This window comes from Miscanthus floridulus, chromosome 8 (assembly GCF_019320115.1).
Source record: "Miscanthus floridulus cultivar M001 chromosome 8, ASM1932011v1, whole genome shotgun sequence".
Taxonomy (NCBI): domain Eukaryota; kingdom Viridiplantae; phylum Streptophyta; class Magnoliopsida; order Poales; family Poaceae; genus Miscanthus; species Miscanthus floridulus.
In genome coordinates, this window is record NC_089587.1 from 8,198,745 (window position 1) to 8,226,350 (window position 27,606).

Consider the following 27,606-nt stretch of genomic DNA (forward strand, 5'->3'; position numbering starts at 1 on the left):
TGAAGCCACACTTGTGGCAAAGTTTGGCAAGAAAATGAGTCTATGACGTGTGAGGCAGGGTGCTAAAAAAATGTGACGTGCCATAGTTATAACAGTGCACCAAACACATATCTAAGAAATTATGATACGTGACTTGCGGCACGGCAAGTTGTGGTCATCAACCAAACATATCCGTAGTAGGCTTCAATTTTGAGTATTTAGCACTAGTGGGCCTTTTTAGATGGTTTCTTTAGGGCTCGCTTGGCATGGTTTTACCTAGCTGTAGCTCCTTCTATGGTATACGGTCAAGGACAATAATCAGCATGTTTGCTTGTTGGTTTCAGCTAGGGCTTATCAGTCGTGATACAGTGTTTTTCTCTCACAACAAACCAATATCACTCGAGTTTATCAGCCCAGAAATCAAGCAGCGAACAGACTGAATATTGACTCTATGTAGTATATACACGTCTAGTCCAACATATAAATGTGGTGTATACAATTTGCGGGCCGCCGTGGGTCCTTCATAAACACGTGGCTGCTTCTCAAGTCATCCGGTTCCACAGCTACATGTGGCTGTATACTTACTCTGTCCCAAGATAGAGGTCATTCTCACTTTCAAGAAATCAAACTCTTTCAATTTTGACCAAATATATCTACAAAAATATTAATATTTATAATATGTAATTAGTATTATTAGATAGATCCTTGAATATACTTCATAATAAACTTGTTTGGAGATATAAATGTTGCACGTATTTTCTACAAATCTAGTCAAAGTTAACAAAGTTTGACCTACACGTATCCCATAACGACTTCTATTTTGGGACGGAGGGAGTACATGTGACGTACTCCCTCTGTCCCAAATTATCTGTCGTTTTTTGTTTCTGTGCCCCAAGTTTGACTCGATTTGTAGAAAATACGTGCAACATTTGTATCTCCAAATAAATGTATTAAAAAAACTAGATTCAAAGATTTTTCCAATAATACCAATTATGTACTGTAAATATTAATATTTTTTATATATATTTTGTCAAATTATTTCTCGAGAAGCGAAAACGACAGATATTTTGGGATGGAGGAAGTACCGCTTTGGCTGCCATGCAAGTCATCGGGTCACAGCTACACATCGCATATACACTTTAGGCGGTTGCGGGACTCACTTTTACATGTGCCTGCCGCACAATTCGTTGGATCCCATAGCTACATGTTGTGTATACATGTGGCTTCCAGTATGCGAGAGCTCTCGATCCGGCCATCGTCTACTGAGGCCAGTCTCAATGGGATTTTATCAGAGTTTTATGGGTATTAAATATGCTGATGTGGCACCATATTAATGAAGAGAGAGATGATAAGAGTTTTATGGGAGCAGAGAGAGTTTCAGGAGATGAAACTCTTCTGCACCGTTTCTAAAATAGAATGTGTTGGAAACTGGGACATGAAATCCCTCGTTGAGACTGCAGTACCGGATTCAGGAACTTTGCCGAGTGCCAGGGGCACTCAACGAAACCCAAAAAACACTCGGCAAAGGGTTTGCCGAGTGTTACACTCGGCAAACAACACTCGGCAACCTCTTTATCGGCAAACGCTAGTTTGCCAAGTGTTTTTTGTCGGACACTCGGCAAAGACGTTGCCGAGTGCCAAAAAAACACTCGGCAAACTTTTTTTTCAAAAAAAATAAAAAAGGCACGCCGACACCACGCCCGCACCACCAGCACCGCCGCCGCCACCACCATCCGCGCCGCCGTCCCCTCCGCCGCCTGGGGTGCGCCGGATCTGGAGCTCAAGGTGGCGGAGCTCGCCGAATCCGCCACCCGCCCACCGGATCTGGAGCTCAAGGTGGCGGAGCTCATCGAATCCACCACCCGCCCACCGGATCTAGAGCTCAAGGTGGTGGAGCTCGCCGGAGATGACGTAGAGCTAAGGTGGAGGAGGAGCGCCGCATCGCCGGCCCGATGCCGGTGGAGGAACGCCGCCACCTCGCTCGCGCCTGCCGGATCCAGGCTGCTCCTCGCTGGGGCGCGCCAGATCCACCGTCGGAGCGCCGTCGGAGCAGACCTCCGCCACCGGGAGATGCGCCGTCGGAGCAGACCTGGGAGGGAGGAGGAGAGAGGGCACGGGCGCGGCGGTGCCGGAGATCCGCCGGGAGGGAGGAGAGAGAGGGGTGGGCGGATCTGGGGAGGGAGGAGAGAGAGGGCGCGAAAGAGGAGAGAGGGGGCGCGGGTGGATCTGGAGAGGGAGGGCCAGGTGGAGGGCGGCGTAGCTGGATCCGGGAGAGGGAGGGCGGGCCGCGCCGGCAAGGGAGGAGGGGAGGGCAGGCCGCGCCGACGCCGGAGAGGGAGGAGGGGAGGGCGGGGCCGCGCCGGTGCCGAGAGGGAGGAGGGGGCGGCGCGTGCGCGTGCGCGGAGAAGGGGAGGGGCGCTGGAGGCGGGAGGAGAGAGAAGGGGTGGGACGGGAGGGCGGGTGGGGTGCTGGACGCGGTTACGTTAAATAGATATTTTTGTTGTTTGCCGAGTGTCCAGATGAGGCACTCGGCAAAGTTTTTTTTTAAATTTTTTTTCTTCTCCTACTTTTTTTTGCCGAGTGTTTTAGATCTGAGCACTCAGCAATTTTTTTTATTTTTTTTCTTCTCATTCTTTTTCAGAAAAAAGATTTTATTTTTGTTTGCCGAGTGTATTTTTTTAACACCCGGCAAACAACCTTTTTGCTGAGTGTTTTTGTTTTGACACTCGGCAAAACGTTCTGTTTGCCGAGTATTTTTTTTTACCGAGTGTTTTTAGCGCGGCACTCGACAAAGAACTTATTCACCGAGTACCCGAGAGAATACACTCGGCAAACCCAAAAACACTCGGCAAATTAAAGGATTCCAGTAGTGCTGGTCTAACTGATCAATGCACGAGTGCACTACCGAACGAACTTGCTCTCAGAACTACTACCGCCGATCGAGGTACGTGGCCATATCGAGGCGCTTCGAATCGATCCATGCATGCTAATCCCGTCCGCCCATCTTAATTATCTTGAGACAACGGCAACCTTCCCCCGACGCGGTGCCGTGTACCGCGCGAGATCAGCTGGCCCAGGAGTTGACCGTGTTCAACCCGGCGTACACCGAAGCAGCTAGCGCAACCGACCGGCTGTTCAGACACTCGATCGGCCGCCCAAACAACCGCAATGCAATGCAAGCGGCTCGTCCCCCCGCCTGCCGCAGGGCACCACAACTTGCCGGCAGTGTTCGGCTGGCTGGTAGCCTGAAATCACTGTTTATGTTCTGCCAGAATAGTATTTTTCTCTCACAACAATTAGCCGGAACAGTATTTTTCAGTCCTGCCGAACAGGCCAAATTCGACTCAGCGTACTTAGTGGCGCCAGGACTTTTGATTAAGAGCAGTGGCGGACACAGGCTCTGGGCTAGCCGTGCTGCCCGGGTCCTTGACCAAACAAATCAATGGTAAATCATCTAAACAATAAAAGATTAGGGCTCTAGTAGTTTAGTTGTAGCACTTTCATGTTTCTCAGCTCGGGTCCTAGCGTGATCTTAGATCCACCCCTGATTAAGAGGGGCCAGACAATACGATGATGACACCTCGTATCTAGTAATCTAGTTGTAGCACTTTCATGTATTTCTCAGCTCGGGTCCTAGCGTGATCTTGATCCGCCCCTGTTCAAGAGCGGGACGGACAATACGATGACATCTCGTAACTATAATAAACATATACATCAAGTATGTCTGAGTGTTTTTTCAATGTTTTTAGTATTCATAGCGAAAAAAACAAATACTCTCTCTGTCCAAGAAAACATGCAACTATGGGTTGCGTGCCAGAAAAAGTAGTTCACATTTCACCAAGTTTCTAGTGAATAATATTTATATTTATGGCTCCAAATCAATTTATTATGAAAATACATTTCGTAATTAATCTAATGATATTTATTTAATATCATAAATATTGATATTTTTATCTATAATTGGTCAAACTTAAGATAGTAAAACGTGACACTACGTTAGAATTGCATGTTTTCTTGGACCGGGGAAGTATTATCATAAAAATGGATGAAATAATAATTTTTTTTGTGCTATGCAATTGAACTGTGTTGTGGGGAGGGGCTGCCTGGCTCGCTTGCTCACCGTCGCTAGCTCACTTCGCTTAGCTAGGTCGCATGCAAAGCATCGCCAAACCAGAGAGTAGTGCAAGGCAGATCGCTCGACGAAGACAACGATGAAGAAGCTTGACGGTGCTGTTGGAGGCTACCGACGTGAAGTTCAGCAGCGACGACCTCAAGTCTGATCGAGGAGTCACTAGCTGTGACAGCTATACGAGCGTGGAGCGCGTGCTACAATGTAGCATGCGACCCTGTCGAGAAGCTCGATCCGCCGGTTCGACACATTCAAGGAGACGGCGCACCGCGTTGCCTCTCGTGTTCGAGTTGCAGGCTAGGCTCTGGGTCTCAACATCTTCGCCGACTTCAGCGATGAGGAGTTCAAATGTCGCATGATGACAACGGAGCGGCGCAACCGCAACATCACTGCTCGCTGCCGGCGCGCTCAGTGACGGAACCAACAATTTAAGTAAGGGTCCCCACAAATATAATAACACCTCTAAATATGATAATTATATACATAAGTGTATGTATAATCAACTTTTTCAATTTTTTTCACATACGTAGTTAGTATTCATAACGAAAAATCACAATATTATGATAAAAAAATGGATAATTGATGTTTTGATGTGGTGTAAATTGAAATATTTATAGGGTACTAAAAAATTTCAACTGTATTGGGGCAGGGAGGAGGGGGATACGGCCCCTGCTGCCCCCTAGTTCCGCCGCTAGGCACGCTGGAGAGCCACCATACCATCAGAGGGGCGAACAACAGGAGCTCGTGGATTGCGATACCACGAGCGAGGGCTGCGAATGGCCTGGCGTCCTCGGCCTCCTGCCCTTAGGGTGTCCTGACAGTGCCACTCCAACTGGCTCGTAGAAATCCACGTCAATACTTTTCTTATACAGAAGAGAGAGAAGATGAAAAAAAGAAGAGACTAACTCTTATCTCTACAACTATCTCGCTTAGAAAACGAGGTTGTTTATGGGTCTGCTCCTAGAGAAAGAGAGGAGGAGAAAAAAAGATGTAGAATAAAAAATCACTTACGATTGCGGTGCCCAAGAAATGATTTATTTAGCCACGCCAACAATCAAAGAAGAAAAAGGATCCTACGATAAGTCCGCAAATTAAATTAGACAACAATTCTTTCATATAGGATTATGACTCAATTTTTTACAATTCCAGGAGAGAGAGGCCTTCCCATCACGATGGAACGGCTGTCCTAGGAGGCCTGCCAGTTTGACATAGCAAATAGCCGAAAACACCCCACCCATGAGAAACAATCTTTATCATAGGTTTGAAATGCATACATTTTCATCTCAAATTTACCATATTTTAGCAACATTTGTATATTCTAAAATTCTCCGGCAACAAACACAAGTGACGTTCAGTTCCACATGTGTGCTTCGTCTCCAGGAATGGCGCTACCTCCATACTCTGTTTGCTTCAGTTCCGTAGCAATGCACCGGCAAACCTATATAAATAAAACAAGTAAAAAGTAACGAATGAGAATATATATGAGTAGACACTGGTACCAATGGCAATAGGATTAAGAAACATCCCCACGAGATTCAGATTTAAGATGTTTCCAAGAGCATTGAAATATGCGTTTGATCTGCAGGCAGAAGGCATCCCCTACTTGTGTGTTCATAATTTCATATGCATACCGAAAGAAACTAGTGCAGTTGACCAAACAGAATCAATAATTAGAGGACTAGTACGTGGGAGCGGGAAACAAAATCCATAATCCCCATTTCATGCAAATGGTAATCAACCACATGTAAAGAAACAACAATGATAATAAAGAAACTAAAAACAGCTAGCAACAGTTTCATTTTAAAAAAAAAGATGATTACCTGGTACCAAATCCGCTTCCCATGGTCGGGGTCTGGGTCGGGGGCGGCGGCTTGGCACCTGGCGCTCAGCTCTTGATCCACCATCTCCGGGTAGCAGCTTTCGCGGACCTCCTCGTTGGTGAGGTCACCGAATTGGTTGATGCCGTACACGTTTTGCCCGGCGGCGCCGGCGTTGAGCCGGACGACGACGCGGCGGTTGCCCTTGAACAACCTGTACCGGCATTCCTCCTCACCGACGTCTCTGTAGGTCTTGCCGTACTTGGCCTTCCACCCCACGAACATCCGGCGGGTCTCCTGCTCGTACGATTGCTCCTCCTTCCGGACCCTGTACCCGCGGTAGATCTCCTCTATGGAGCGGGCGCTGAGACCGTTGAGGCCAGATGTGGTATCCCCGTCGGCCCTGGCCCAGGCGATGCGGCAGCGGCTCTCCTTGAACACCGCGTACCGGCACTCCTCTTCGCCGGCGTATTTATAGGTCTTCTTGTGCCTGGCCTTCCACTCCACGAACATCCGGCGGCTCTCCTGCTCGTACGTGTCCGCGTCCGGCGGCAACACCAGCAGCATAGACAGGACGCCGCGAGAGCAACCGTGCAGCCCCGCCCCATCCTGTTCCTGTCGCCGCCAACGACGCCGACGAGTGTGGGGTGGTGGGGCCGTGGGGTAGACTAGATCACTGGAAGGTGGGCTGCGGGCCTCGACACTAAACGGGCCGGGCCTCAGACACTAAATCGGCCGGGCTCAAAGATGGAGAATGGAGCGATGGCTCCATTTGTAACGTGAACATGGAATTATTTGTTGCTGATAAACCCCTCGCGCGGATATATGCGTGCGCGTATCATTGCAACAATACGGACGTGGGAAATAAAAAGAAGTAGGGCATGGTTTCTGATGTAAAATTACTTTGGAGTGAGATTTTTTTTAACAGCGACAGGAGAACTGGCATATCACGTAAGATTTGTATTAGACACCTATACTGACCGCACGTTTAAGTACAAAAGAGACCGCCCGAGAAATCTTGAAAAGCGTCTACCGGGCACTCAGACGCACACACACTAGTCACACACCCACTCGGTTCCCTCATGGGAAAATCTCAGATGAGGCGTACATGTTTGTCCCAGCCAGGATCGAACCTACGAGCGGCTGCTCCCACACCTGGGGAGCAGACCAACTGAGCTATCGCGGGTCCTCGGAGCAAGATTTTAGAAATTGTCAGAGTATGCTTCTAATTTTTTTAGTCATTGATTGAAAAACTCATTAATTTACCGAGTGATTTTTTAGAAACTATGGAGATGCTTGTAGCTTGTGAATTGTGATGGTTGTTAAGGAAATACAACAAATGAAGCAATGTTATTACGCCAATTGGAGCCTGCTCGATTTATTGTACTGCCGACATGTGAGGAAAAAAGGGAAAAAGAAAACAGGAAGAATGCTATGAGGCTGCAGCGTGGGCTCAATCGTTTGCCAGCCGGCAGGCGCCGGCTACCCAACGGCTGACAGGTGGGACAATCTGGTTCGCACGCGGCGCGCCCTCCTCGAAATTCCGTTCTATTCGATTCGATTTCCCCACACCTAAGGCTGGATAACGAGCTGGCTCGGCTCGACTCGTTCTGGCTCGTTAAGATAATGAGCTAGCTCGGCTCAGCTCGTTAAAAGCTCGAGCTGGCTCGTTAGGCTCGCGAGCCAGGTATAAAAAAGTATACAAAATATAATATTCGCATTTATGTAAAGTTTGAGAATAATCCTAATCAGGAACACGGATGACTTGCCGATTAGGATAGGACTACATCAAGGATCAGCTTTGAGCCCTTATTTGTTTGCCTTAGTGATGGATGAGGTCACAAGGGACATACAAGGGGACATCCCTTGGTGTATGCTTTTCGCGGACGATGTAGTGCTAGTTGATGAAAGCTGGACAGGAGTGAATCAGAAACTGGAGTTATGGCAGAAGACTTTGGAGTCCAAATATTTTAGACTCAGTAGAACTAAAACTGAGTATATGAGATGTGACTTCGGCACTAGTACTTGGGAGGAGGAAGATATTAGTTTGGAAGGTCAAGTAGTGCCTAGGAAGAATACCTTTCGATATTTAGGATCAATGCTACAGAGAGACGGGGATATTGATGAAGATGTTAGCCATAGAATCAAAGCAGGGTGGATGAAGTGGCGGCAAGCATCTGGTGTCCTATGTGACAAAAGGGTACCACAAAAGTTAAAAGGCAAATTTTATAGGACGACGATTAGACCTGCTATGTTGTATGGTGTAGAATGTTGGCCTACGAAAAAACGACATGTTCAACAGATAAGTGTCGCGGAAATACGTATGTTGCGTTGGATTTGCGGCCATACAAGAAGGGATCGAGTTCGGAACGATGATATACAGGATAGATTAGGGGTAGCACCAATTAAAGAAAAGCTTGTCCAACACCGGTTGAGATGATTTGGACATGTCCAACGGAGACCTCCAGAGGCACTGGTGCGTAGTGGAATCCTAAGCCAGGATAGTAACGTGAAGAGAGGCAGAGGAAGACCGAAGTTGACTTGGGTAGAGGCAATAAAAGGAGACTTGAATGGATGGAATATACCCAAAGACTTAGCCTTAGATAGGAGTGCTTGGAATACAGCTATTCACGTGCATGAACATTGATTGCTTCTGCTGGGTTTCAACTCTAGCCTACCCCAACTTATTTGGGACTTAAAGGCTTTGTTGTTGTTGTTGTTGAGAATAATAATAATATAAAAGAAATGCATTTAGACCAGTTACCAGTCAATTTATAGGGTATAGACCAGTTACCAGTCAATTGTAAAGTGCAAGACATGAAGTAATACAAAAACTAATATAAATTTTGATACTTTTTTTCCTAGAAGCTTGGCTCGTTTAGTTCACGAGCGGCTCGCGAGCTGGCTCGAGTTGACTCGTTATAGCTAACGAGCTAAAATCTTGGCTCGGCTCGGCTCGGCTCGTTATAATAACGAGGCGAGCTGAGCCGAGTCGAGCTAGCCATGAGCCGAGCGAGCTAACGAGCTTCGAGTTTTTCGTCCAGCCTTACCCACACCAAACCGAACCAAACCCGCTCGTGCTCGTGCGCGCGCGTCGCCTCCCACCCCTTCTTCGTCCGCCACGGCCGCCCACACTCTCCCTTTCGCCGTCGTGGGCGCGACGGCGACAGGGAGGCAAGCAGGTGAGGTCGAAAGCGGCGGCGGAGATCAGAGACGGCGTCGGCTCCCCTGCCGTCTACTCCTACTCATGCACCACCGCGCCCGCGAGCTAGCGGCGGAGGTAAACGCAAATGCCTTCTCATGGCCCCGCGTTGTCTGATCCAACCGGGTGTTCCATTCAACAAGGGTTGTTCCCTCATTTCGTGCGCCTCCACACCACAATGCAGGTCGAGGTAGGAGAAAGGCGGCGTGGGTTCCCGGCGGGCAGGAGGGTCGGGGGCGGGGGCAGGGATGGGGCTCGACGGCGCGGTCTCGGGGGTGGTGTCGAGGAAGGTGCTGCCGGCGTGCGGCGGGCTCTGCTACCTCTGCCCTTCGTTGCGTCCACGCTCCAGGCAGCCCGTCAAGTGCTACAAGAAGATCCTCGCCGACATCTTCCCCGCGAAGCAGGTTGACAAGTCCCCCTTCTTCCGCACGTCCGCTTCCATGGTTCTCCTTACTCACCATCAGCTATTCAGCTGCATTTTTGTGGGGCCTTGGTCCCACCTTAGAAATTGAACCAGTGCAATTGACACTGACGTGTTGCGCATTACCCATTATGAGCTACCTAGAGCACCAATTTGACTATGTTTCTGTCTCCACCATTGGAATCCTTCAACTGTTCACTAGCTCTCCCCAATAAGGAGATGACCATGGCATATAAAATGGCCCTCTTTCTGTTTGTTCACACAACTCGGCTACCCTTAAACGAGCTGTAGTTTCCACGGATGGTTATGGACCATACTACATGTGGCAGCAGTTGATTCTATCTGAAAATAGACTTAATTTCATCAACATATGTCGTGTTAGACATAATCTGCTGCTCCCCATTCTCTTCTTGATTGGAGACTGGTTGGCTCGGCCGACCACTTCCTGTTGGGAGTTGGGGACTGATCGGCTCTACTGACCAATTCATGTAGCTGTAGCAGTATTGCAATAGGCCACCTCTAGTACATTAGTTGGTAGCTATTACATTAACCATATCTTAGTAGTGGGCTAAGGTAAGCTTTGTACTGCTAGAAGTAGTTGGTATACTCTGTACCTTAGGAGTAGGTAGTTGGTGTACTCTGTACCTTAGGAGTAGGTAGTTGATGTACTCTTGTACTCAGGAGTAGATAGTTGGGCAACAACTACGTACCTGGTAGAGGTACAGCTAGAGTTGTATATATTCTATCATAAGGGCAATTGAATACTTAGTTTAGTTGTCACAAACCAAAGGGCGGGGCTTCGGCCAACGCTGGTGCTTGTACTGAGTGTGTGTGCGTTATTTTCAATCTCTTCTTCTATCTCTAGCCATAGTGAGTGTGTGTGCTGGTAAGCTAGTTGCTTACCTGTGCAGGGTAGCCAGGGATCAACAAGTGGTATCGGAGCCGTACAAGCGCCGTCACCGGACTAACCGCTAGCGACGACGAACGGTTTGGAGATGGGCGACAGCAGCGGTGCTATTGTGGCTGCCTAGCCACGATAGGAGGTCGTTATGCGCACGGTGCGGGAGGTTAATGGCACCAGTTGGCCGACGCTGACTCGCACCAACTATGACGAATGGGCGATGACCATGAAGGTCAAGCTCAGAGCCCGACGGCTCTAGAATGCCTTTGACAAGGGCACTGACAATGAACAAGACGACATGTCAGCGTTGGAAGCCATCCTCGCTGCTGTGCCAGCGGAGTACATGGAGCCGTTGGGGTGAAGAGCTCTGCTAAGGAGGCGTGGGAGGCCATTGCGGCGATGCGCGTTGGTTCCGATCGCGCAAAGAAGGCGACGGCCCAGTTGCTGAAGCAGGAGTACGTCAACCTCAAGTTCAAGGATGGTGAATCGGTGGAGGACTCCTCCCTCTGCCTGCATACGCTCATCGGCAAGCTGAGGAGCCACGGCGTCACCATCGACGAAGAAGAGGCGGTCTCTAAGTACCTCCACTTCATGCCGGCGAAGTACATTCAGATTGCTCACTCCATAGAGATGATGCTGGACTTGTTCACCCTCACCATTGAGGATGTGACATGTCGTCTGCGGGCAGTGGACGAGCGCATGGAGCAAGCCACAGCAACAATGGACAGCGGTAAGCTGTTGCTGACAGAAGAGGAGTGGGCTACCCGGATGAAGGATAAGAAGTCCGGGGAAGCCTCCTCCAGCCGCGGTGGCGATGGCAAGCGCCGCGGCAAGGCTTCTTCGAAGAAGAAGAAGAAGAAGGTCGACCCCAACACCTACCGGCGCTGTGGGAAGACGGGCCATTGGACAAAGAAGTGCCTAAATCGCAAGCAGGAGAAGAAGGCCGAGGCTCATCTGGCGCAGGCTGATGATGATAATGAGGCCACTCTCCTGATGGCGACGTTCTGTGCACTGCACGACGTTGAGGCCAAGGAGAAGGGAGAGGGGATGGTGGTGCGAAGGGCCTAGGAAGGCTCTAAAGGCTGTCAACCTCGACGAACCGCGTGTCCAAGCCTACCTCGGACGTGTGGGCGGCGAGCACGAGCAGCGGTGGTACCTGGACTCCGGCGCTAGCAACCACATGACGGGCTCTAAGGCAGCCTTCTCCGAGCTCGACGACGACGTGACTGGCACAGTGAAGTTCAGTGACGGCTCAAGGGTGGCGATCCGAGGGCGCGGCACCATCATCTTCAGGTGCCAGAACGGCGAGCACCGCGCACTAACGGATGTATATTACACCCCGCAGCTGCGTTCAAGCATCATCAGCATTGGCCAGCTGGATGAGCGCAGCAGTGAGATACTGATCAAGGATGGCATCCTTAGGATCAGGGACCAAGAGCAGTGGCTTCTTGCCAAGGTGAAGAGGTCCCAGAATCGGCTGTACCTGCTCGACCTCAAGATGGAGCAGCCCATCTGTTTGGCTGCACGGTGCACGGAGGAGCCATGGCTGTGGCATGCCCAGTATGGACATCTCAGCTTCGACGCTCTTGGCCGGCTGGAGAAGATGGTGACTAGGCTGCTTCACATCGAGCACGCAGGCGAGCTGTGTGACAGCTGCCTGGTCGGGAAGCAAAGAAGGCTGTCGTTCTCGAAGACGGTGAAGTACCGCGCGGCAGAGACCCTCGAGCTGGTCCATGGTGACCTCTGCGGGCCGATCACGCCGGCGACGCCCGTCGGGCGCAAGTACTTCATCTTGCTGGTGGATGACTGCAGCCAGTACATGTGGCTGCAGCTTCTGACTAGCAAAACCGAGGCGACGGAAGCGGTCAAGAAGTTCAAGGCGCACGCGGAGGCGGAGAGCAGCAAGAAGTTGCGCGTGCTGTGGACTGATCGCGGCGGTGAATTCACTTCGGTGGAATTTGCTGCGTACTGCGCGGATCAAGGTATGGTGCGACACCACACCGCGCCGTACTCACCACAGCAGAATAGCATGGTGGAGCGGCAGAATCAGACGGTGGTCGGCATGGCTCGATCCATGATGAAGGCTAAGAAGATGCCGACGGAGTTCTGGGGAGACACGGTGACCACGGCGGTGTTTATCCTCAACCGCGCGCCCACCAAGGCCCTGAAGGGCAAGATGCCGTTCGAGGCTTGGCATGGATGCAAGCCGAATGTGTCCTTCCTCAGGACATTTAGCTGCGTCGGCAATGTGAAGAACACCAAGCCTCACCTCGGCAAGCTGGAAGACAGGAGCACGCCGATGGTGCTCCTAGGCTACGAGGAGGGCAGCAAGGCCTATCAGCTTTATGATCCCAAGAGAGGCAATGTGGTGATCTCTAGGGATGTGGTGTTCGATGAGAAAGCGGCCTGGGACTGGGACAGTCCAGGCACGGGGAAGCTGGCGGCTTCACCAGCACCTTCGTCGTCGAGCGCTTGGTCATCCACGGTGGTGGAGACGCTGGAGAGGAGGTGCCGACCACTCCAACAACAGAGCCGAGCACTCCTGGGATAGTGCCGAGCACTCCAAGAGTAGTGCCGAGCACTGCAGAGGGGTGCCGAGCACTTCAGCAGTAGTGCAGAGCGCTCCAGCAGTAGAGTCGACCACTCCAGGAGTGGTGTCGACCGCTCCAGCAGTGAATCCGACCACTCCGGCAATGGTGCCGAGCGGTCCAGCAGCGATGCCGACCACTCCAGCAGTGGTGCCGAGCGGTCCAGTAGTGATGCCGACCACTCCGGCAGAACAGGGAAGCCGGGGACCAACGATCGAGTTCACCTCCCCTCCGAGCGACATCAGCGAGTTCGTGGATGCCTTCCTCGATGGCAAGGAGGTCCGATTCCATAGGCTAGACAACATCGTCGGCAATGCAGGGGCCACAGGCCTAGCGAGTCGGCTGCTCGACGATCTAGAGCTGCTCCTTGTTAGTGCCGAGGAGCCATCGACGTTCGCAGTGGCTGAACGCGACGCCAATTGGCGACGGGCGATGTTGGAAAAGATGAAGGCCATCGAGGACAATGGTACATGGGAGTTGGTAATTCCATCGGTGGGCTGCAGGCCGATTGGCTTGAAGTGGGTCTACAAGGTGAAGCGGGACGAGCGCGGCGTCATTGTCAAGTACAAGGCTCGGCTCGTCGCTCGCGGCTTCGTGCAGTGTGAGGGCATCGACTTTGAGGAAGTCTTTGCTCCGGTGGCGCGAATGGAGTCCGTTCGCTTGCTGTTGGCCAATGCAGCAGCGAAGGATTGGTGTGTCCACCACCTCGATGTCAAGTCTGTGTTCCTCAACGGCGAGCTAGCGGAACGCCAAGCTCGACGCCACCTTGGGCGAGCTTGGGTTCACTCGCTGCACTACAGAGCACGCGCTCTACACGCGGTGACGGGGGAAGGAGAAGCTCGTCGTCGGCGTGTACGTGGATGACTTAATCGTCACCGGAGCGCGAGCAGAGGACATCGACGGTTTCAAGGGTGAGATGGCGGCTCATTTCAAGATGAGCGATCTCGGCGCGCTCTCCTACTACCTCGGCATCGAGGTGAGGCAGGGGAAGCAGAGCATCTCCCTGGGTCAGCGCGCCTACGCGGAGAAGCTGCTGGAGTGCGGCGGCATGGCGGAGTGCAAGCCATGCGCAACTCCGATGGAGGAGCGGCTGAAGCTGAGCAAGCACAGCACTGCTGCAAAGGTGGACGCGACACGCTACCGGAGTATCGTCGGCGGGCTGCGCTACCTCACTCATACCCGACTGGACATTGTGTTCGCGGTTGGGTACGTCAGCCGTTTCATGGAGGACCCGCGCGAAGGTCACTGGTCGGCAGTGAAAAGGTTGCTGCGCTACGTCAAGGGGATGCTCGATCAAGAGATCATCTTCCCCAAGAGTGGCGGCAAGGGAGGGTTGTGGCTCACAGTGTTTAGTGAGGCACCCCCAAGGCAAAGGAAGGTGAGCCAGAGCTCACTGTTTTCAGCGATGCGGACATAGCGAGCGACATTGATGGGCGACGGAGCACCTCCGACGTGCTCGTCTTCTTTGGAGCGGCCCCCATTGCTTGGCAGTCGCTGAAACAAAAGATCGCGGGCGGCATTGACACTGGCGCATTACCTATTATGAGCTGCCTAGAGGCCCAATTTGACTATGTTTCTGTCTCCATCATTGGAATCCTTCGATCGTTCACTAGCTCTCCACAATAAGGAGATGACAATGGCATAATGACCCTCTTTCTGTTTGTTCACATCACTCGGCTACCCTTAAATGGGCTATAGTTTCCACGGATGGTTTTGTACCATACTACGTGTGGCAGCAGTTGATTCTGTCTGAAAACAGGCTTAATTTCATCAACATTGCCACAGGATGACGGACCAAATGAGAGGAGGATTGGGAAGCTATGCGAGTATGTTGCTAGAAATCCTCATCGTGTGCCAAAGGTGGGGGTGTGCTCACCTCAAGTGTCCTACAAATTGCATCTAATCCGTTGCTTCCAGTTCACTTGCTTTCTCTTGCGTATTGGTGTCTCTGCAGATCACAGCTTACTTGGAGAAGAGGTGTTACAAGGAGTTGAGAAATGAGCAGTATGGCTTTGTGAAAGTTGTTGTGCTAATATACCGCAGGCTATTGGTCTCTTGTAAAGAACAGATGTGAGTTTTGTTTTTCACATTTATTTTACAATGCATCAGATCCATCTCATCCTAGAAATGAACATCTTGATTGATGTTTGGATTTTGTATGTAACTTCTATGTTTGCATGCTTTCATTTCAAACGGTTGTAGATCTGAAAGTGAATTTTCTCAGTGCAGGCCGTTACTGGCAAATAGCTTATTAAGCATCATACAAACACTTTTGGATCAATCAAGGCAGGATGACATGTGCATCATTGGCTGTGAAACCTTGTTTGATTTCACTGTCACTCAGGTATTCAATTTGTGTAGTGGGCAGTGGATACCTTTCTATACTGAGGATGCTATTTCAGTCGCAATCAGTCACTGAATTATGAGTTGGTTCCAGGTGGATGGTACATATCAGTTCAATTTGGAAGAGCTTATTCCAAGACTATGCAAACTTTCTCAAATAGTAAGGGACGAAGAGAAAGCTAATGCACTCTGTGCAGCAGTCCTGCAATCTCTTTCTGCTATGGTAAGTCTCCTGCACAGTATGATGAACAAGTAATCATTGTATCTATTAACTATGCTACCATGTTCTCCTCAAGTAATATTAGATGCTGTTCTAAAGAAGTTGTTAGTGGACCTACGATTTGGCAAAATTTCTTTCAGTGTTCAAGTATAGCCCAATCAAACTTATTCTGATTATTCTCATCACATTTAGGTGCATTTCTTGAAGCACTGTTTATAGTCGTTGCCTCGTTGGCTTAGCAATTGTTCATGGTATATACCTTGGGTTCCATTCTTTTCTTTACAGTTCTGCTAAAACTGGCTAAGAACCCCAATAAGAAATTCTAGCAGTTTACAACCTTGAATTTTTTTAATGCTTCACTTTTGGTTTTCTTTTTGCATTCTTATTACAATAATGGGGACATGTTGAGTAATTTTGCATCTTTCCAATTCCAAAATGGTGCCACTTTTGGTTTTCTTTTGTATTCTTATTACAATACATAAAAGGCAATGCAAAGTACAATCCAAAATATGCTCCAGCACTAACATACTGTTCATTTTATATGCTGAACAGATCTGGTTTATGGGTGAGCTCTCTCATATCTCATCAGAATTCGACAACGTTTGCAGTAGTTCTTGTAGTTTCTCTGTTTTACTTATCTGTCCTTGAAACTTCAGACCGCCATTATTTTCTTATTGTTAGATTAGATGTTTGTTCATGTATGACAGTCAGAATATCACCCTATACAACCTAGGAATGTTGCTTAGTTGTGCAGATCTGCTGAAATGTTTTCAACCTGTGATACAATTTCTACACCTATAATAGTACTTTTGCTTCTATATGTTTACTGAATGCTATACCTTTTTGCTATGAGTGATTTTTTTTTTTTGCGATAATATATTGTGCTCTTAAACTTTTATACTTGATTTTCACTGTAATTGTCAGGTTGTCCAAGTAGTATTGGAAAGCTATGAGCCTCGAAAGGTGCAAAGTGACAATAGCGCTACTGAAAATCGAGGTTGTCAGTGGGTGGAAGAGGTCCTTAAAACCGAGGGCCATGCCTCTCCGTCTGCATTTATATTTTCTGTGATACCTTCTTGGGAGAGCATAGTTAGTGACTATGGAGAAACCCAACTGCTTATGTAATATAACATTCTTTGAGCTTAAGTTTGTCATTTCTTCTTGTTTTTTAGTTCTTAACTGACTCCTGTCTTGTAGGGACGATGCCAAGGATCCTTATTTTTGGTCAAGAGTCTGTGTGCATAACATGGCCAAGCTGTCCAGGGAGGCAACCACATTCCGCCGTGTTATGGAGTCCCTATTTCGACACTTCGATCATACTAATTCATGGTCATCCAAGAATAGTCTTGCACTTTGAGTTCTATTGGACATGCAAATGTTCATGGAAAACTCAGGTGCTCTATTCGCATTAAGTAAATCTTCGTCATTAACATGACTACTTTATTTATTAAGTTACAACTGGCTTTTGCAGGGACAAACATTAATTTGATGATATCAGTACTAGTAAAACATCTTGAACACGAGGCCATACTGGAACAACCTGAGATGCAACTCAGCATTGTGGAAGTGATAGCTGCTCTTGCAGAACAATCAAGAGCTCAGGCTTCAGCAGCAACCATGGTTGCTATAAGTGACCTTGTAAGGCATATGAAAAAGACACTGCATTCAGCTCTCGGCAGCAAAGATTTGGAGGTGGTAAAGTGGAATGACAAACTCCGCAAGGCTTTTGATGAATGCATAATCCAGCTGTCAAAGAAGGTCAATTTTCCTCCAATTGAAACTTTACCAGTGATTTGTACTTGCTGCTCTTTGCCTTTTCTTCCCTTGCTAATTTGATGCCAGTATAATGCTTCTGACTTCTTAGCTTGGTTTGCATAATATTATAAAGTTATATAGTTGGTGTTGTTGATCAGGTTGGTGATGCTGGGCCAGTTCTTGACATGATGTCTGTGATGCTAGAGAACTTATCACGCACTCCTCTTGTTGCTATAGCAACTACCTCAGCTGTTTACCGCACAGCTCAAATAATCGCTTCAATACCGAATTTGTCGTATCAGAACAAGGTATGTTGTTGGAGCACAAACTTTGAATTCATTTTAGCAGTAATTCTTAGTGATTTTTCAACTGTTTATCCTGTGTCATACTTGTCAGGTATTTCCAGAAGCACTTTTTCATCAATTGCTGTTAGCGATGGTTCACCCTGATCATGAAACACGTGTTGGTGCACACCGCATATTTTCTGTTGTTCTTGTCCCATCTTCTGTTTCTCCCTTTCCCAATTTGAAATCCCTAGATCAGTGTAGAAAGCATGATGTCCAGAGAACACCCTCGAGGGCTGTATCTGTCTTCTCATCATCAGCTGCTTTGTTTGATAAGCTGAGAAGGGACAAAAACTCCTTTAGAGAATATTTACATGAAGGAAGCATGAACAGAATTTTGCATGGTATTGATGATGAAACTGCTACTCCCAGTGACTTGCCAGGCTTGCAAAGCTTGAGACAAAACCTCAGATTTTCTTCAGTGTCTCAGAAATATTCTTCTGCTTCCTTAAAGGAAGGTCAAAGTCCCCTGACAGAGTCAATCAACGAAACGGTATGTTCTGCCATGAGCAACCAGTTCGTTCCCCTCCAAAGAAAAAAAAAAACCCAACATGTTGAACCTTGTGCTCAGAAATTTACAGGCTAGTAACAATTGAACAAAGTTTTTCTGCTATTCACATCCTTTTATCTAACTTTTGGATACTTTCAGGAAATGACTGTGTTAAGACTAAGCAGTCAGCAGGCCACTCTTCTGCTCTCGTCTATTTGGCGTCAAGCGCTTTCTCCTAAAAATACTACTTAAAACTATGAAGCTATTGCTCATACATATAGTTTGCTTCTATTGTTTTTGGGATCGAAGGTACTTAATTTTTATAGCTGCCATTTGTCTTGTGCCTATTGTTATGTGGGTTGCAGAGAATTGCTATTCTTCCTGCAATTTGTTTGATTTGATTATTTTTCTATTAAAATGATGATACTGTATATTATCATGCGTGATCTTTCTCATACGGCTTATTGCTTTCTCTTTTTTTTAGTCACCACATCTTTTAATCCTCAGTTACATGATGCTCTTTTGGAATGGTCATCACTGAGAACATTACTCTCTTTGTTTATTTTTTTTCCTTTTTGCTCTTCCAGACATCAATTTTTGAGGCTCTTGCTCCCAGTTTTCAGATTGCATTTTCTTTAATGAGCCATTCACTTGGAGGAACAGGTGGAGCAATTTATCATTTGCCTAGAGTTAACTAAAGTACATGTTAGTTTGGTTTCTGATAAGTACCTAACCATCTGTTTAGATTCATTGCCACCATCTCGCCGCCGGTCCTTATTTACTCTGGCTACATCTATGATTGTTTTTGCCTCAAGAGCTTTCAATGTGGCGACTCTTCTCCCAATTTGTAAATCAATGCTCAATGATAGAACGGTATGTCCGATTGAATTCCACTCCTCCACCTCTTCAATCAAACCTCCTTGTTTTTGGTAGAGTTCGGTATATTATATGTGACGTGTATGTTCTACAGGGGAGTAAATATCCGTATATGTGATGTTGGACAGTGATAGACATGATTCAGAATGATGTCATAGGAAGGAGGGTGTTGATAGGGGGAGAAAAGCACAGACTGAGAAACTGGTTGACTTGATTTATTCATCAGTTCATGCTTTTGCTTGATCATGTAATGAATGTTCTATCCTCTTAAATAGACTCTGACTCCTGAGAAATGATAGATTTAACGACTGAAGCTAATAGATAAGGAGTTGGGGGAATTTGATCTGACAAGCTTATAGATAAGGTACAGATAGATTAATTTATCTGCTGGTGTGCTCAGATGACAAATAACACCGCACTTCTGCACGTGATTAGCAGAATAGTGTCCAAAAGTGAATGTGCTTTTCATCTAATGAACACAACCTTTTTGTGTTCACCAATTACTTTTCGATTGCACCAATTACTTTTCTTCTAGATGCAAAGCATACCGTGTGCATGTTTATATTATACATTAATAATGCATTATCGTTCTTCATGTCATTTTTGTTGCTTCCATATGTTTTATTAATCAATGAAAGTTCTAAGCTTTATGCGCCGCAACTGTTGTAGATGGATCCATTCCTTCATTTGGTACATGAGAACAAACTTCAGGTTGTGAAGGACTATACAGAAAATCCATCAACATTCTATGGCTCACCTGAGGACAATCAGAATGCCTTGAAGTCTCTTTCAGCAGTGGAACTAACAAATAGTTGCTCTCGAGAATCCATGGTCTTTGCCATTATGAACTCCATAACAGATTTACCAGATGTAATTTTCCATCCATTCTCCGTAAACATTTCTTATATTTGCCTAAACTGAATACCATGGAATGTGTGGATAATGAACTTTCCCCACAACTTCTGCAGTTGGAGTTAGAGAATATAAAGGAGTCAACTGCTACGTGATTTCTCCCCTGATGAAATGTGCCCAACTAGTGCTCACTTTCTTGAATCACCTAGCAAGATTGCACGGCCAAGTTCTGATGATGACACCGACTATCAAGAGGTATATGTGTATCACCTATATATTTGTCTCATTTTCTTCTCCATCCTAAGGTACATGGAAATTTTGCACAGGCTGAACTTATCGATCTGAGAAATGACAACATTACTTTTGCGGAAGTCTCTGCGACTACACTGACGGCTACAGCTATTCCTGTGCCCACAACAAACCTTCTCAGTATTGATGAACTTCTAGAAACAGTATGTTCTTTTTTTCCCTCACAGGTCATTGTTCCACTCTTCTCTCTGGGCACAGGTTGTTGCAGTTGCACAGTGGAGAATGGAACCGTTACGCTCCCCTCCTCCGCCCCCACCCCCGCCCCCGCCCCCGTACGCCGCCCACCAGCCCAGATCCGCCGCTGCCGGCCGCGGCCCCCGGTCCCCGCGTGTTTCTACGCGCTCCCCTCCCCGCGGCCGTCCTCCCCATCCCGCTCGCGCTGCTCGCGGTGGCTCATGGCCACAAATCGAACAACCCTCCCGCCGCTGCTCTTCCCGTGCGCCGCTTCCCCACCGCCCGGGCCCCGGCGCATCCGCCGCTGCTTCCGCTGTGGCTCACGGGGAGTCCACTGCCCCCTTTCCGAGGCCAGACCTCCGACTCGGCGCCACCGCCGCCGCGTCCGCTGCTGTTGCTGCCAAGTCGGAAAGGACGAGAGGCACGTCGTCCAGACGCGTTAGGTTCGCCTCTACCCTCTGCTGCCGTCCGGTGAGGCGTTACTACCCCACCAGCGCTGCGCCTACAAGATCTTGCCTCAGATCCGCTTCGGGGAGGCGCAGCGCCCGTTCCGCCGGGCTGTCATCTCCAACTCTCGTGACTCCGCCCGGCTTTGGGGGGGATTTCCCTTCCCGAGGGGGAAGACCCAGACCTGTCACCGGGGCGTGGCAGAGGGCCGGTGCGGCGCATTCAAGCGAAGGTGAGGATGGCTGGTCAATGGTGCGCCCGCGATACTGGTGGTGTCTCCCCGGGTTCAAGACCAAGGCACATTCAACACCCTCAACCACCCAGGTCTTATCAGCGCGTCATCACCTCGTGTGTGGAGCTGCTGCGGCGATTGCGAGGTAAATGCTTCCGCTGCCTCTCCCCTGGCCACGCCGCGGCGAGCTGCAGAGACCCAGTGCGTTGTTTCTCGTGCGGCCGCTGGGGACATAAAAGCAATGTGTGCTTTGCAAGATCTTCACCCGCCAGGCAGCAACCCAAGGCTGCTCCTCCTCCACTCGACGACACAAACTTCCCACCTCTGCAAGTGAGCGGCATGGCCAGGCCCGGGGACCCCTCTGTCCGTCCCCTGGACACCTGTGCAGTGGCTCTCTCCGTAGACTCAATGGACCAGGAGCTCGACCGCCTCTCCATGCATGGCATGGTGGCCTGGCTGGGGGGGGGGAACCGCCCGGTGGTTGAGCCGGAGCTCATCAAGCGGGCCATCTGCCACCAGTTACCGGTTCGTCAGGAAGATGTCTCCGTCGTCAGGCACGCGCCCGAGGACTTCTTTGTCGACTTCAAGCACCGACACCACCGCGACGAAGCGGTGTCACGGGGGACCTTCCCCTATCGCAACCTCGACATCCACACAAGGCCATGGTAGCTGGTGACGCACGGAGACATCTGTGACCTCAAGTTCCGCGTCCGCCTATGCCTTGAGGACATCCCCCTCCACGCCTGGAATGAGAGCATTGCCAATAGGGCGGTCGCCAGAGCTTGCGACATCGACTACGTTGAGAAGACCTCGCTGGACCGTGCCGACACCAGGGCACTCTGCGTCTGGGCCTGGACGCACAACCCGTCCAACATCCCAAAGGTAACCTGGCTGACTTTGTCATGCAGAAAGGCGGAGGCCCACAGTTCACAGGATGCCCGCGGACGCCGGGGACTCACCTTCAGGGTGCTGGTGCACCTTGACATGGTGGAGGACCCTCCGGGCAGAGACGTCTGGGCTGCTGCTCCCCGGGTCTACACGTGGGACTACGGGATCGTGGATGGAGAAAGGATGTCGCGCGACCGCCACGACCCTCCACTGGCTGACACCCAAGGCGGCCACCGCGACGACGACAGCGACCATCGGGGGCGCCGTGAACGCCATGGGGACAGGTGGTACTCGTGGCTCACCCGCAGCCTGTCGCGGGCGCCCAAGGACCACGAGCGGGAACGCTCGGTGTCCAGGCACGGTGGCCGACGACACCACAGTCCAGAACGTGGGGGCCGCCGACGCACACTGCACAACGACACGGATGGCCGCGGAGATCGCCAGACGACCACAGGTGGCGACGCGGCTTGCAAGGGTGCACGGCAACCGACCCAAGGCGACGCTGCAGATACTGGCACGGGGGCTCGGCAGCACCTCGTCATCCATCCGGCTGATGTCCACCGCAGAACCAGGGGCCAAAGCAGGGAAAGGGCGCCCCACCGAAGGCCGCACAGGCGCGCGCGCGCTCGGAGCCGAGGAACACGACGTCGCGCTCAAAATCACCGTCGCCGCGCCTGCGCTGCAAGTCATCGGACTTCAACGGAGGCAACGGCAACAACCACCACCTGTCGCCAAGCCCTCCCAAGGTGCGTGCAGAACACAGTCAATGCGACGTTTCGCCCTTCATCCCTTCGGTCTCTGCCCCTCCAACCTACGAACCGAACGACCCTCCAGTTGCCGCTGCACAGGGCACATACGAACCAACGAACGACTCCTCTTCGGTGCACCTGACCGGAAACGTATCTCCTCCTTGTCTGAATGAACTGCAGGTTCCCCCCCATCAACGACCATGACGCCGGGACAGAGCAGCGTGCGCGCCTTGCGGCTGACCGACGCTTCCGCATGGGCCAGGTCTACGCCAGGCGGCCAGGCCCTCTCCGCACGCTCCGCGCCCACACACAGCAGGCCAGAAACGCCCTGGTGGTGCGTTTCCGCCCAGGCGCCATCTACTCCAGGCGCCGTGTCCGCGGGATGCCCAGCAACTGCTCCAGCCGCACACACATGGCAAATGAACTTCACCAACTGCGGCCGGAACAGAACGCCTACGCCGAGGAGGTAAATAATGTTGGCCAAACGACGACTGCCAATGATGCACTGGTATCTGATTTCCTACAGGAGATTTCACAGTCCCTGCCTCCACCCATCTTGCAGGTCCCGCCACGTCAGCACAGCACACCACATCGACGCAAGAGGCCCCTGCTACCGGTGCGAAGAAGCGTCCGCATTGCCACCATGAACTGGCCAAGGGGTGACACCCAAGCGAAGGCCAGGCTAGTGCTGATGAAAAGACTGGGCATCCTCAACATGGGAGGACTCAACCATGACGACGCGTTGCTACGCTACTTCAGCTTGTACAAGGGACCACTTAATGACGACGCCATGAAGGCAATGACGGCTTTGTGTGGCCTCCACGCCGAGGAGGCGCTGCCTCACGCCTAGATGACTGCTGTCGCAAATGGGTTGCCTGATGTAATAATGGTAGTAATCGGTTGCCACTGCAGAAGCTCTTCGAGCTCCACATCTTTTGTGTGCCGCTTGGGTTCGGCGACAGCCAGAGGCCTACAGTCGCCAGCCCACCCAACTACAAAAAACCGTCAGCTGGTAGTTAGTTGTAGCAAGAATTCAGCGAGCAGGGAGCGAGTGCTTTGTATCATCGTGCCGACAGCCAGCGGCTTTCAGTTGTATCGGCCACTACGAGTTGATGCTTTTGTAATCTTTGTGTGCTTATGCCTCTGTGTGATTAACTCGATGCCTGTTGCCTATACTGAACCAATAGATGGCTTCCGACTTGTCTCCTTCCGAAGAATTAATTTAGATAGGGTACCATTAGTTGACATATGGCACAGATGAATTGCCAGGTACTTAATTGGAACGTCAGGGGGTTAAATGATGGCGCCCGACAGGACTCGGTCAGTGAGCTCGTGAGAACCACCGGCGCCACCATTGTATGTTTACAAGAAACAAAGATGCAAGCTATGGAACATAATGTGGTTCGCCGAACAGTCGGAGCGAAATTTGAAAACTCCTATAGTGTGCTCCCGGCGGAACAAACACGTGGAGGCATCTTCCTGGCGGTCAACGAAGACTTCTTCGACCTCTCTGACATTGCACTTACCGCGAACACTATAACTGCGCAAATCAACATGAGGGCAGATGGAAAAAGGTGGCAAATCACGGTGGTATATGGGCCGCAAGGGGAGGACGCCAAACTTCAATTCCTCCAAGAACTGAAAAACATTCCGCCGCCGGAGAATGATAGATGGCTCATCCTCGGAGATTTCAACCTCATCTACCAGGCGGAAGATAAGAACAACGCCAATCTCAACCGACGTCTCATGGGGGCATTTAGAGCGACGATCGATCATTTGGGACTCAAAGAAATCAAGCTAAATGGCCGTCGATTCACCTAGAGCAATCAACAGCAAAACCCCACGCTCACTAGAATCGACAGACTACTATGTACCCCCCAGTGGGAGCTGTCCTTCCCATCGTGTTTCTTGCACTCCCTTCCCTCGCTCATGTCGGACCATACACCGCTGCTACTCCAGGGACAACTTGACCACAATCACAGCACTTCCTTCCGCTTTGAAAATTACTGGACTAAGATGGATGGCTTCCAAGATCTCATCCACGACATTTGGAACAGACCGGTCACCATCGCTCTCCCGATCAAACGCTTGCATATCAAAATGGCGCGTGTGGCAAAAGGTATCAAGCGATGGAAGAAAGAGAAGATAGGGGATACAAGGATGCAGCTCGCCATAGTGAGGGAAGTGCTGCTACAATTAGAAGCAGCACAAGAGCATAGGTTGCTCACTGCCATAGAACTTCACCTATGTCGCCGCCTCAAAGCCCGTAGCACTGGACTCGCGGCCATCGAAAAATCAAGAATCAGACAGAGATCGAGACTAACGTACATTCGCTGTGGGGATGCTAACACAAAGTTCTTCCACACTCGAGCAAACGCACGCCGGAGAAATAATTACATACATTGTCTACATACGGATGGGGGGTCGCGGTGGCTCATCAAGTGAAAGAAAAGGTCATTCGTGAGTATTTTAAAAATCACATTGGCGCTGCGACGTAGAGAGTTTCAACACTAAATTGGCAATCCCTTGGATACAACCAACATGATCTCTCCGATCTAGAGTTGCCTTTCTCCCAGGAAGAGATAAAATACAACATATATTCCATGCCTTCCGACAAAGCACCAGGACCGGATGGTTTCACGGGGGCCTTCTTCAAAGCGTGTTGGGAAATCATTAAGGACGATATTATGGCGGCATTGAACAGCCTATTCAACTTGAACGCCCAGGGCTTCGAATGGCTAAATTCGGCTTCCATCATCCTCCTACCCAAAAAGGCACATGCAACAAGAGTTACAGATTTCAGACCCATCAGCCTCGTCCACAGCATTGCGAAGATCTTCTCTAAGGTGTTAGCAAACAGACTTGCCCCCCGACTCAACCAACTTGTCTCCAATTGCCAGAGCGCATTCATAAAAAAGAGAAGCATCCATGATAACTTCCTATACGTCCAGGGCGCGGTTCAAAGGCTGCACAAGCAAAAGATATCGGCTTTATTCATGAAACTAGACATACACAAGGCTTTTGATACGGTTCATTGGGGGTACTTGCTCGAGATTCTGCAAGCCCTAGGCTTCGGACAACGATGGCGAGAATGGATCTCTATCCTCCTGCGTACATCCACTTCCACACCCTTGATTAATGGGCGACAAGGGACCCCTTTTAGCCATGCCAGAGGCGTCCGTCAAGGAGACCCACTCTCACCCATGTTATTCATCCTTGCTATGGACCCGCTTCAACGGCTGCTTGACCGGGCAACCGAACATGGGGTACTCACCCCCCTACCAATCGCGGCGGCAAAATGGAGAACCTCCATGTATGCGGATGATGCCGCCATTTTCATCAGCCCCACAAAAGACGATGTTCAAGCCGTCAAAGCCATACTGAACGCTTTTGGATCATTCCCGGGACCACATATCAATCTACAAAAGAGCTCGGTGCACCCAATCAGCTGCGCAGACGAGGTGCGTGGACCAGCTTAGTTTTGAGCTCGTAATTTGCGTTTCCACGGATGCTTAATAATTGTAAATCGGGAAAAAAATCTGGGGGATGAGATGGGATGGGGAATTGCGGATGGGTGAGATGAGATGAGGCTGACTGTTGACGGTTTGTTTTCAGAACACAAACCCGTTCCTCCTGCAGAGCATGGGTGCCGGCGAGGCACAGGTTGCTGGCGACGTCCAGCAGCCGTTCCTGAGGCCGCCCGCGTCGAGCCCCTACGACAACTTCCTCAAGGCTGCTGGCTGCTGATTTCCGCATCCCTGCAGAAACCCCGCCGTGTAACTAACTGAATGTATATGTAACAGTGGTTGGCAGCTGATTGATCACACAGGCCAAAGCTGCCATTTTGCTGCTGTATCTGCGTGCCTTCAAAAAAGAAAAGAAGAAAAAGAAAGAGGACTCCAAGTTTTCAAAGAAAGTTGCCTGCCCCAAGCTTATTTTCTTTTTGAACGAACTGACACGATATTGTGCTCATTTCACAGAACAGAGAAGAGCTGCCTCGAGCTTACGAGCTAAACAAGAGCATTTCCATCTGATCTTAGACAATGCAAGCGTTGATTACTCGGGTCATCCAAAACTCGTTTAATTGAAGGATTTTTTTAAGAAGCCGGCAAGAGTTTTGCTCAGCATATATATATTATAATATTGATAGAGAAGAGTTTAGTTGAAGAATTCCAAAGCAAAGGCAATGGGGTCATAGATAAATGCTGCAGCCATCCACTCCATTGGTGACATCAAGAACACTAATGGTCCGTTCGGTTACGACGTTCCCGGTCCTTCCTGATCGGGGATGGTTCCGAACATGTAGAAAATAACGAAGAAACAGCGAGGCCAAAAATCAATTCCGTATAACCGAACGAGGCCTAAAAAGACATGCATGGACGGCACGTCGTGCTCATCAACCCTGAGAAGGTCGCATCAGCGATCCATCGTTACTTACAAGTCTGAGCTGGAATGCAAGGGATCAAACATCCCGGAAGGTGGCCGGCCACGTAATTCCTAGAGCTATCCGTACTATACGCGATCCTTGCGGCCGTACCGTATCCCAGAAAACCTAAACAATGCCCTTCCTCGCTCATCCTATGCTTCCCCGCCACCCTGTCATCGACGTTACGTTGCTACAATGTTCGATAGCTTTTATGCGTCCTAGTCAATAATATAGCAATTATTAGTGCAATAATACTCGAGTGAAGACTCTTTGAACTTGCACTCCTGTTATTTATCTAACTGACTAGTTTGTTAGGCCAGTCTCAGTGGGGGTTTCACTATACACTACCGGGAACGCGAGCTTTGCCGTGTGCCTAGGGCACACGGCAAAGTCACGAATACACTCGGCAAACCCTTTGCCGAGTGTAACATTCGGTAAAGCGCACTCGGCAAAAAATGCATCGG

The 27,606-nt window shown here is 49.8% G+C and overlaps 2 pseudogenes; one reads left to right on the top strand and one right to left on the bottom strand.

The window, feature by feature from the left end:
- Positions 1 to 5,292: 5,292 nt before the first annotated feature.
- LOC136471047 (uncharacterized) lies at positions 5,293 to 6,533 on the bottom strand (annotated as a pseudogene).
- Positions 6,534 to 9,375: 2,842 nt separating this feature from the next.
- LOC136468521 (protein SEMI-ROLLED LEAF 2-like) lies at positions 9,376 to 26,771 on the top strand (annotated as a pseudogene).
- Positions 26,772 to 27,606: the final 835 nt, after the last annotated feature.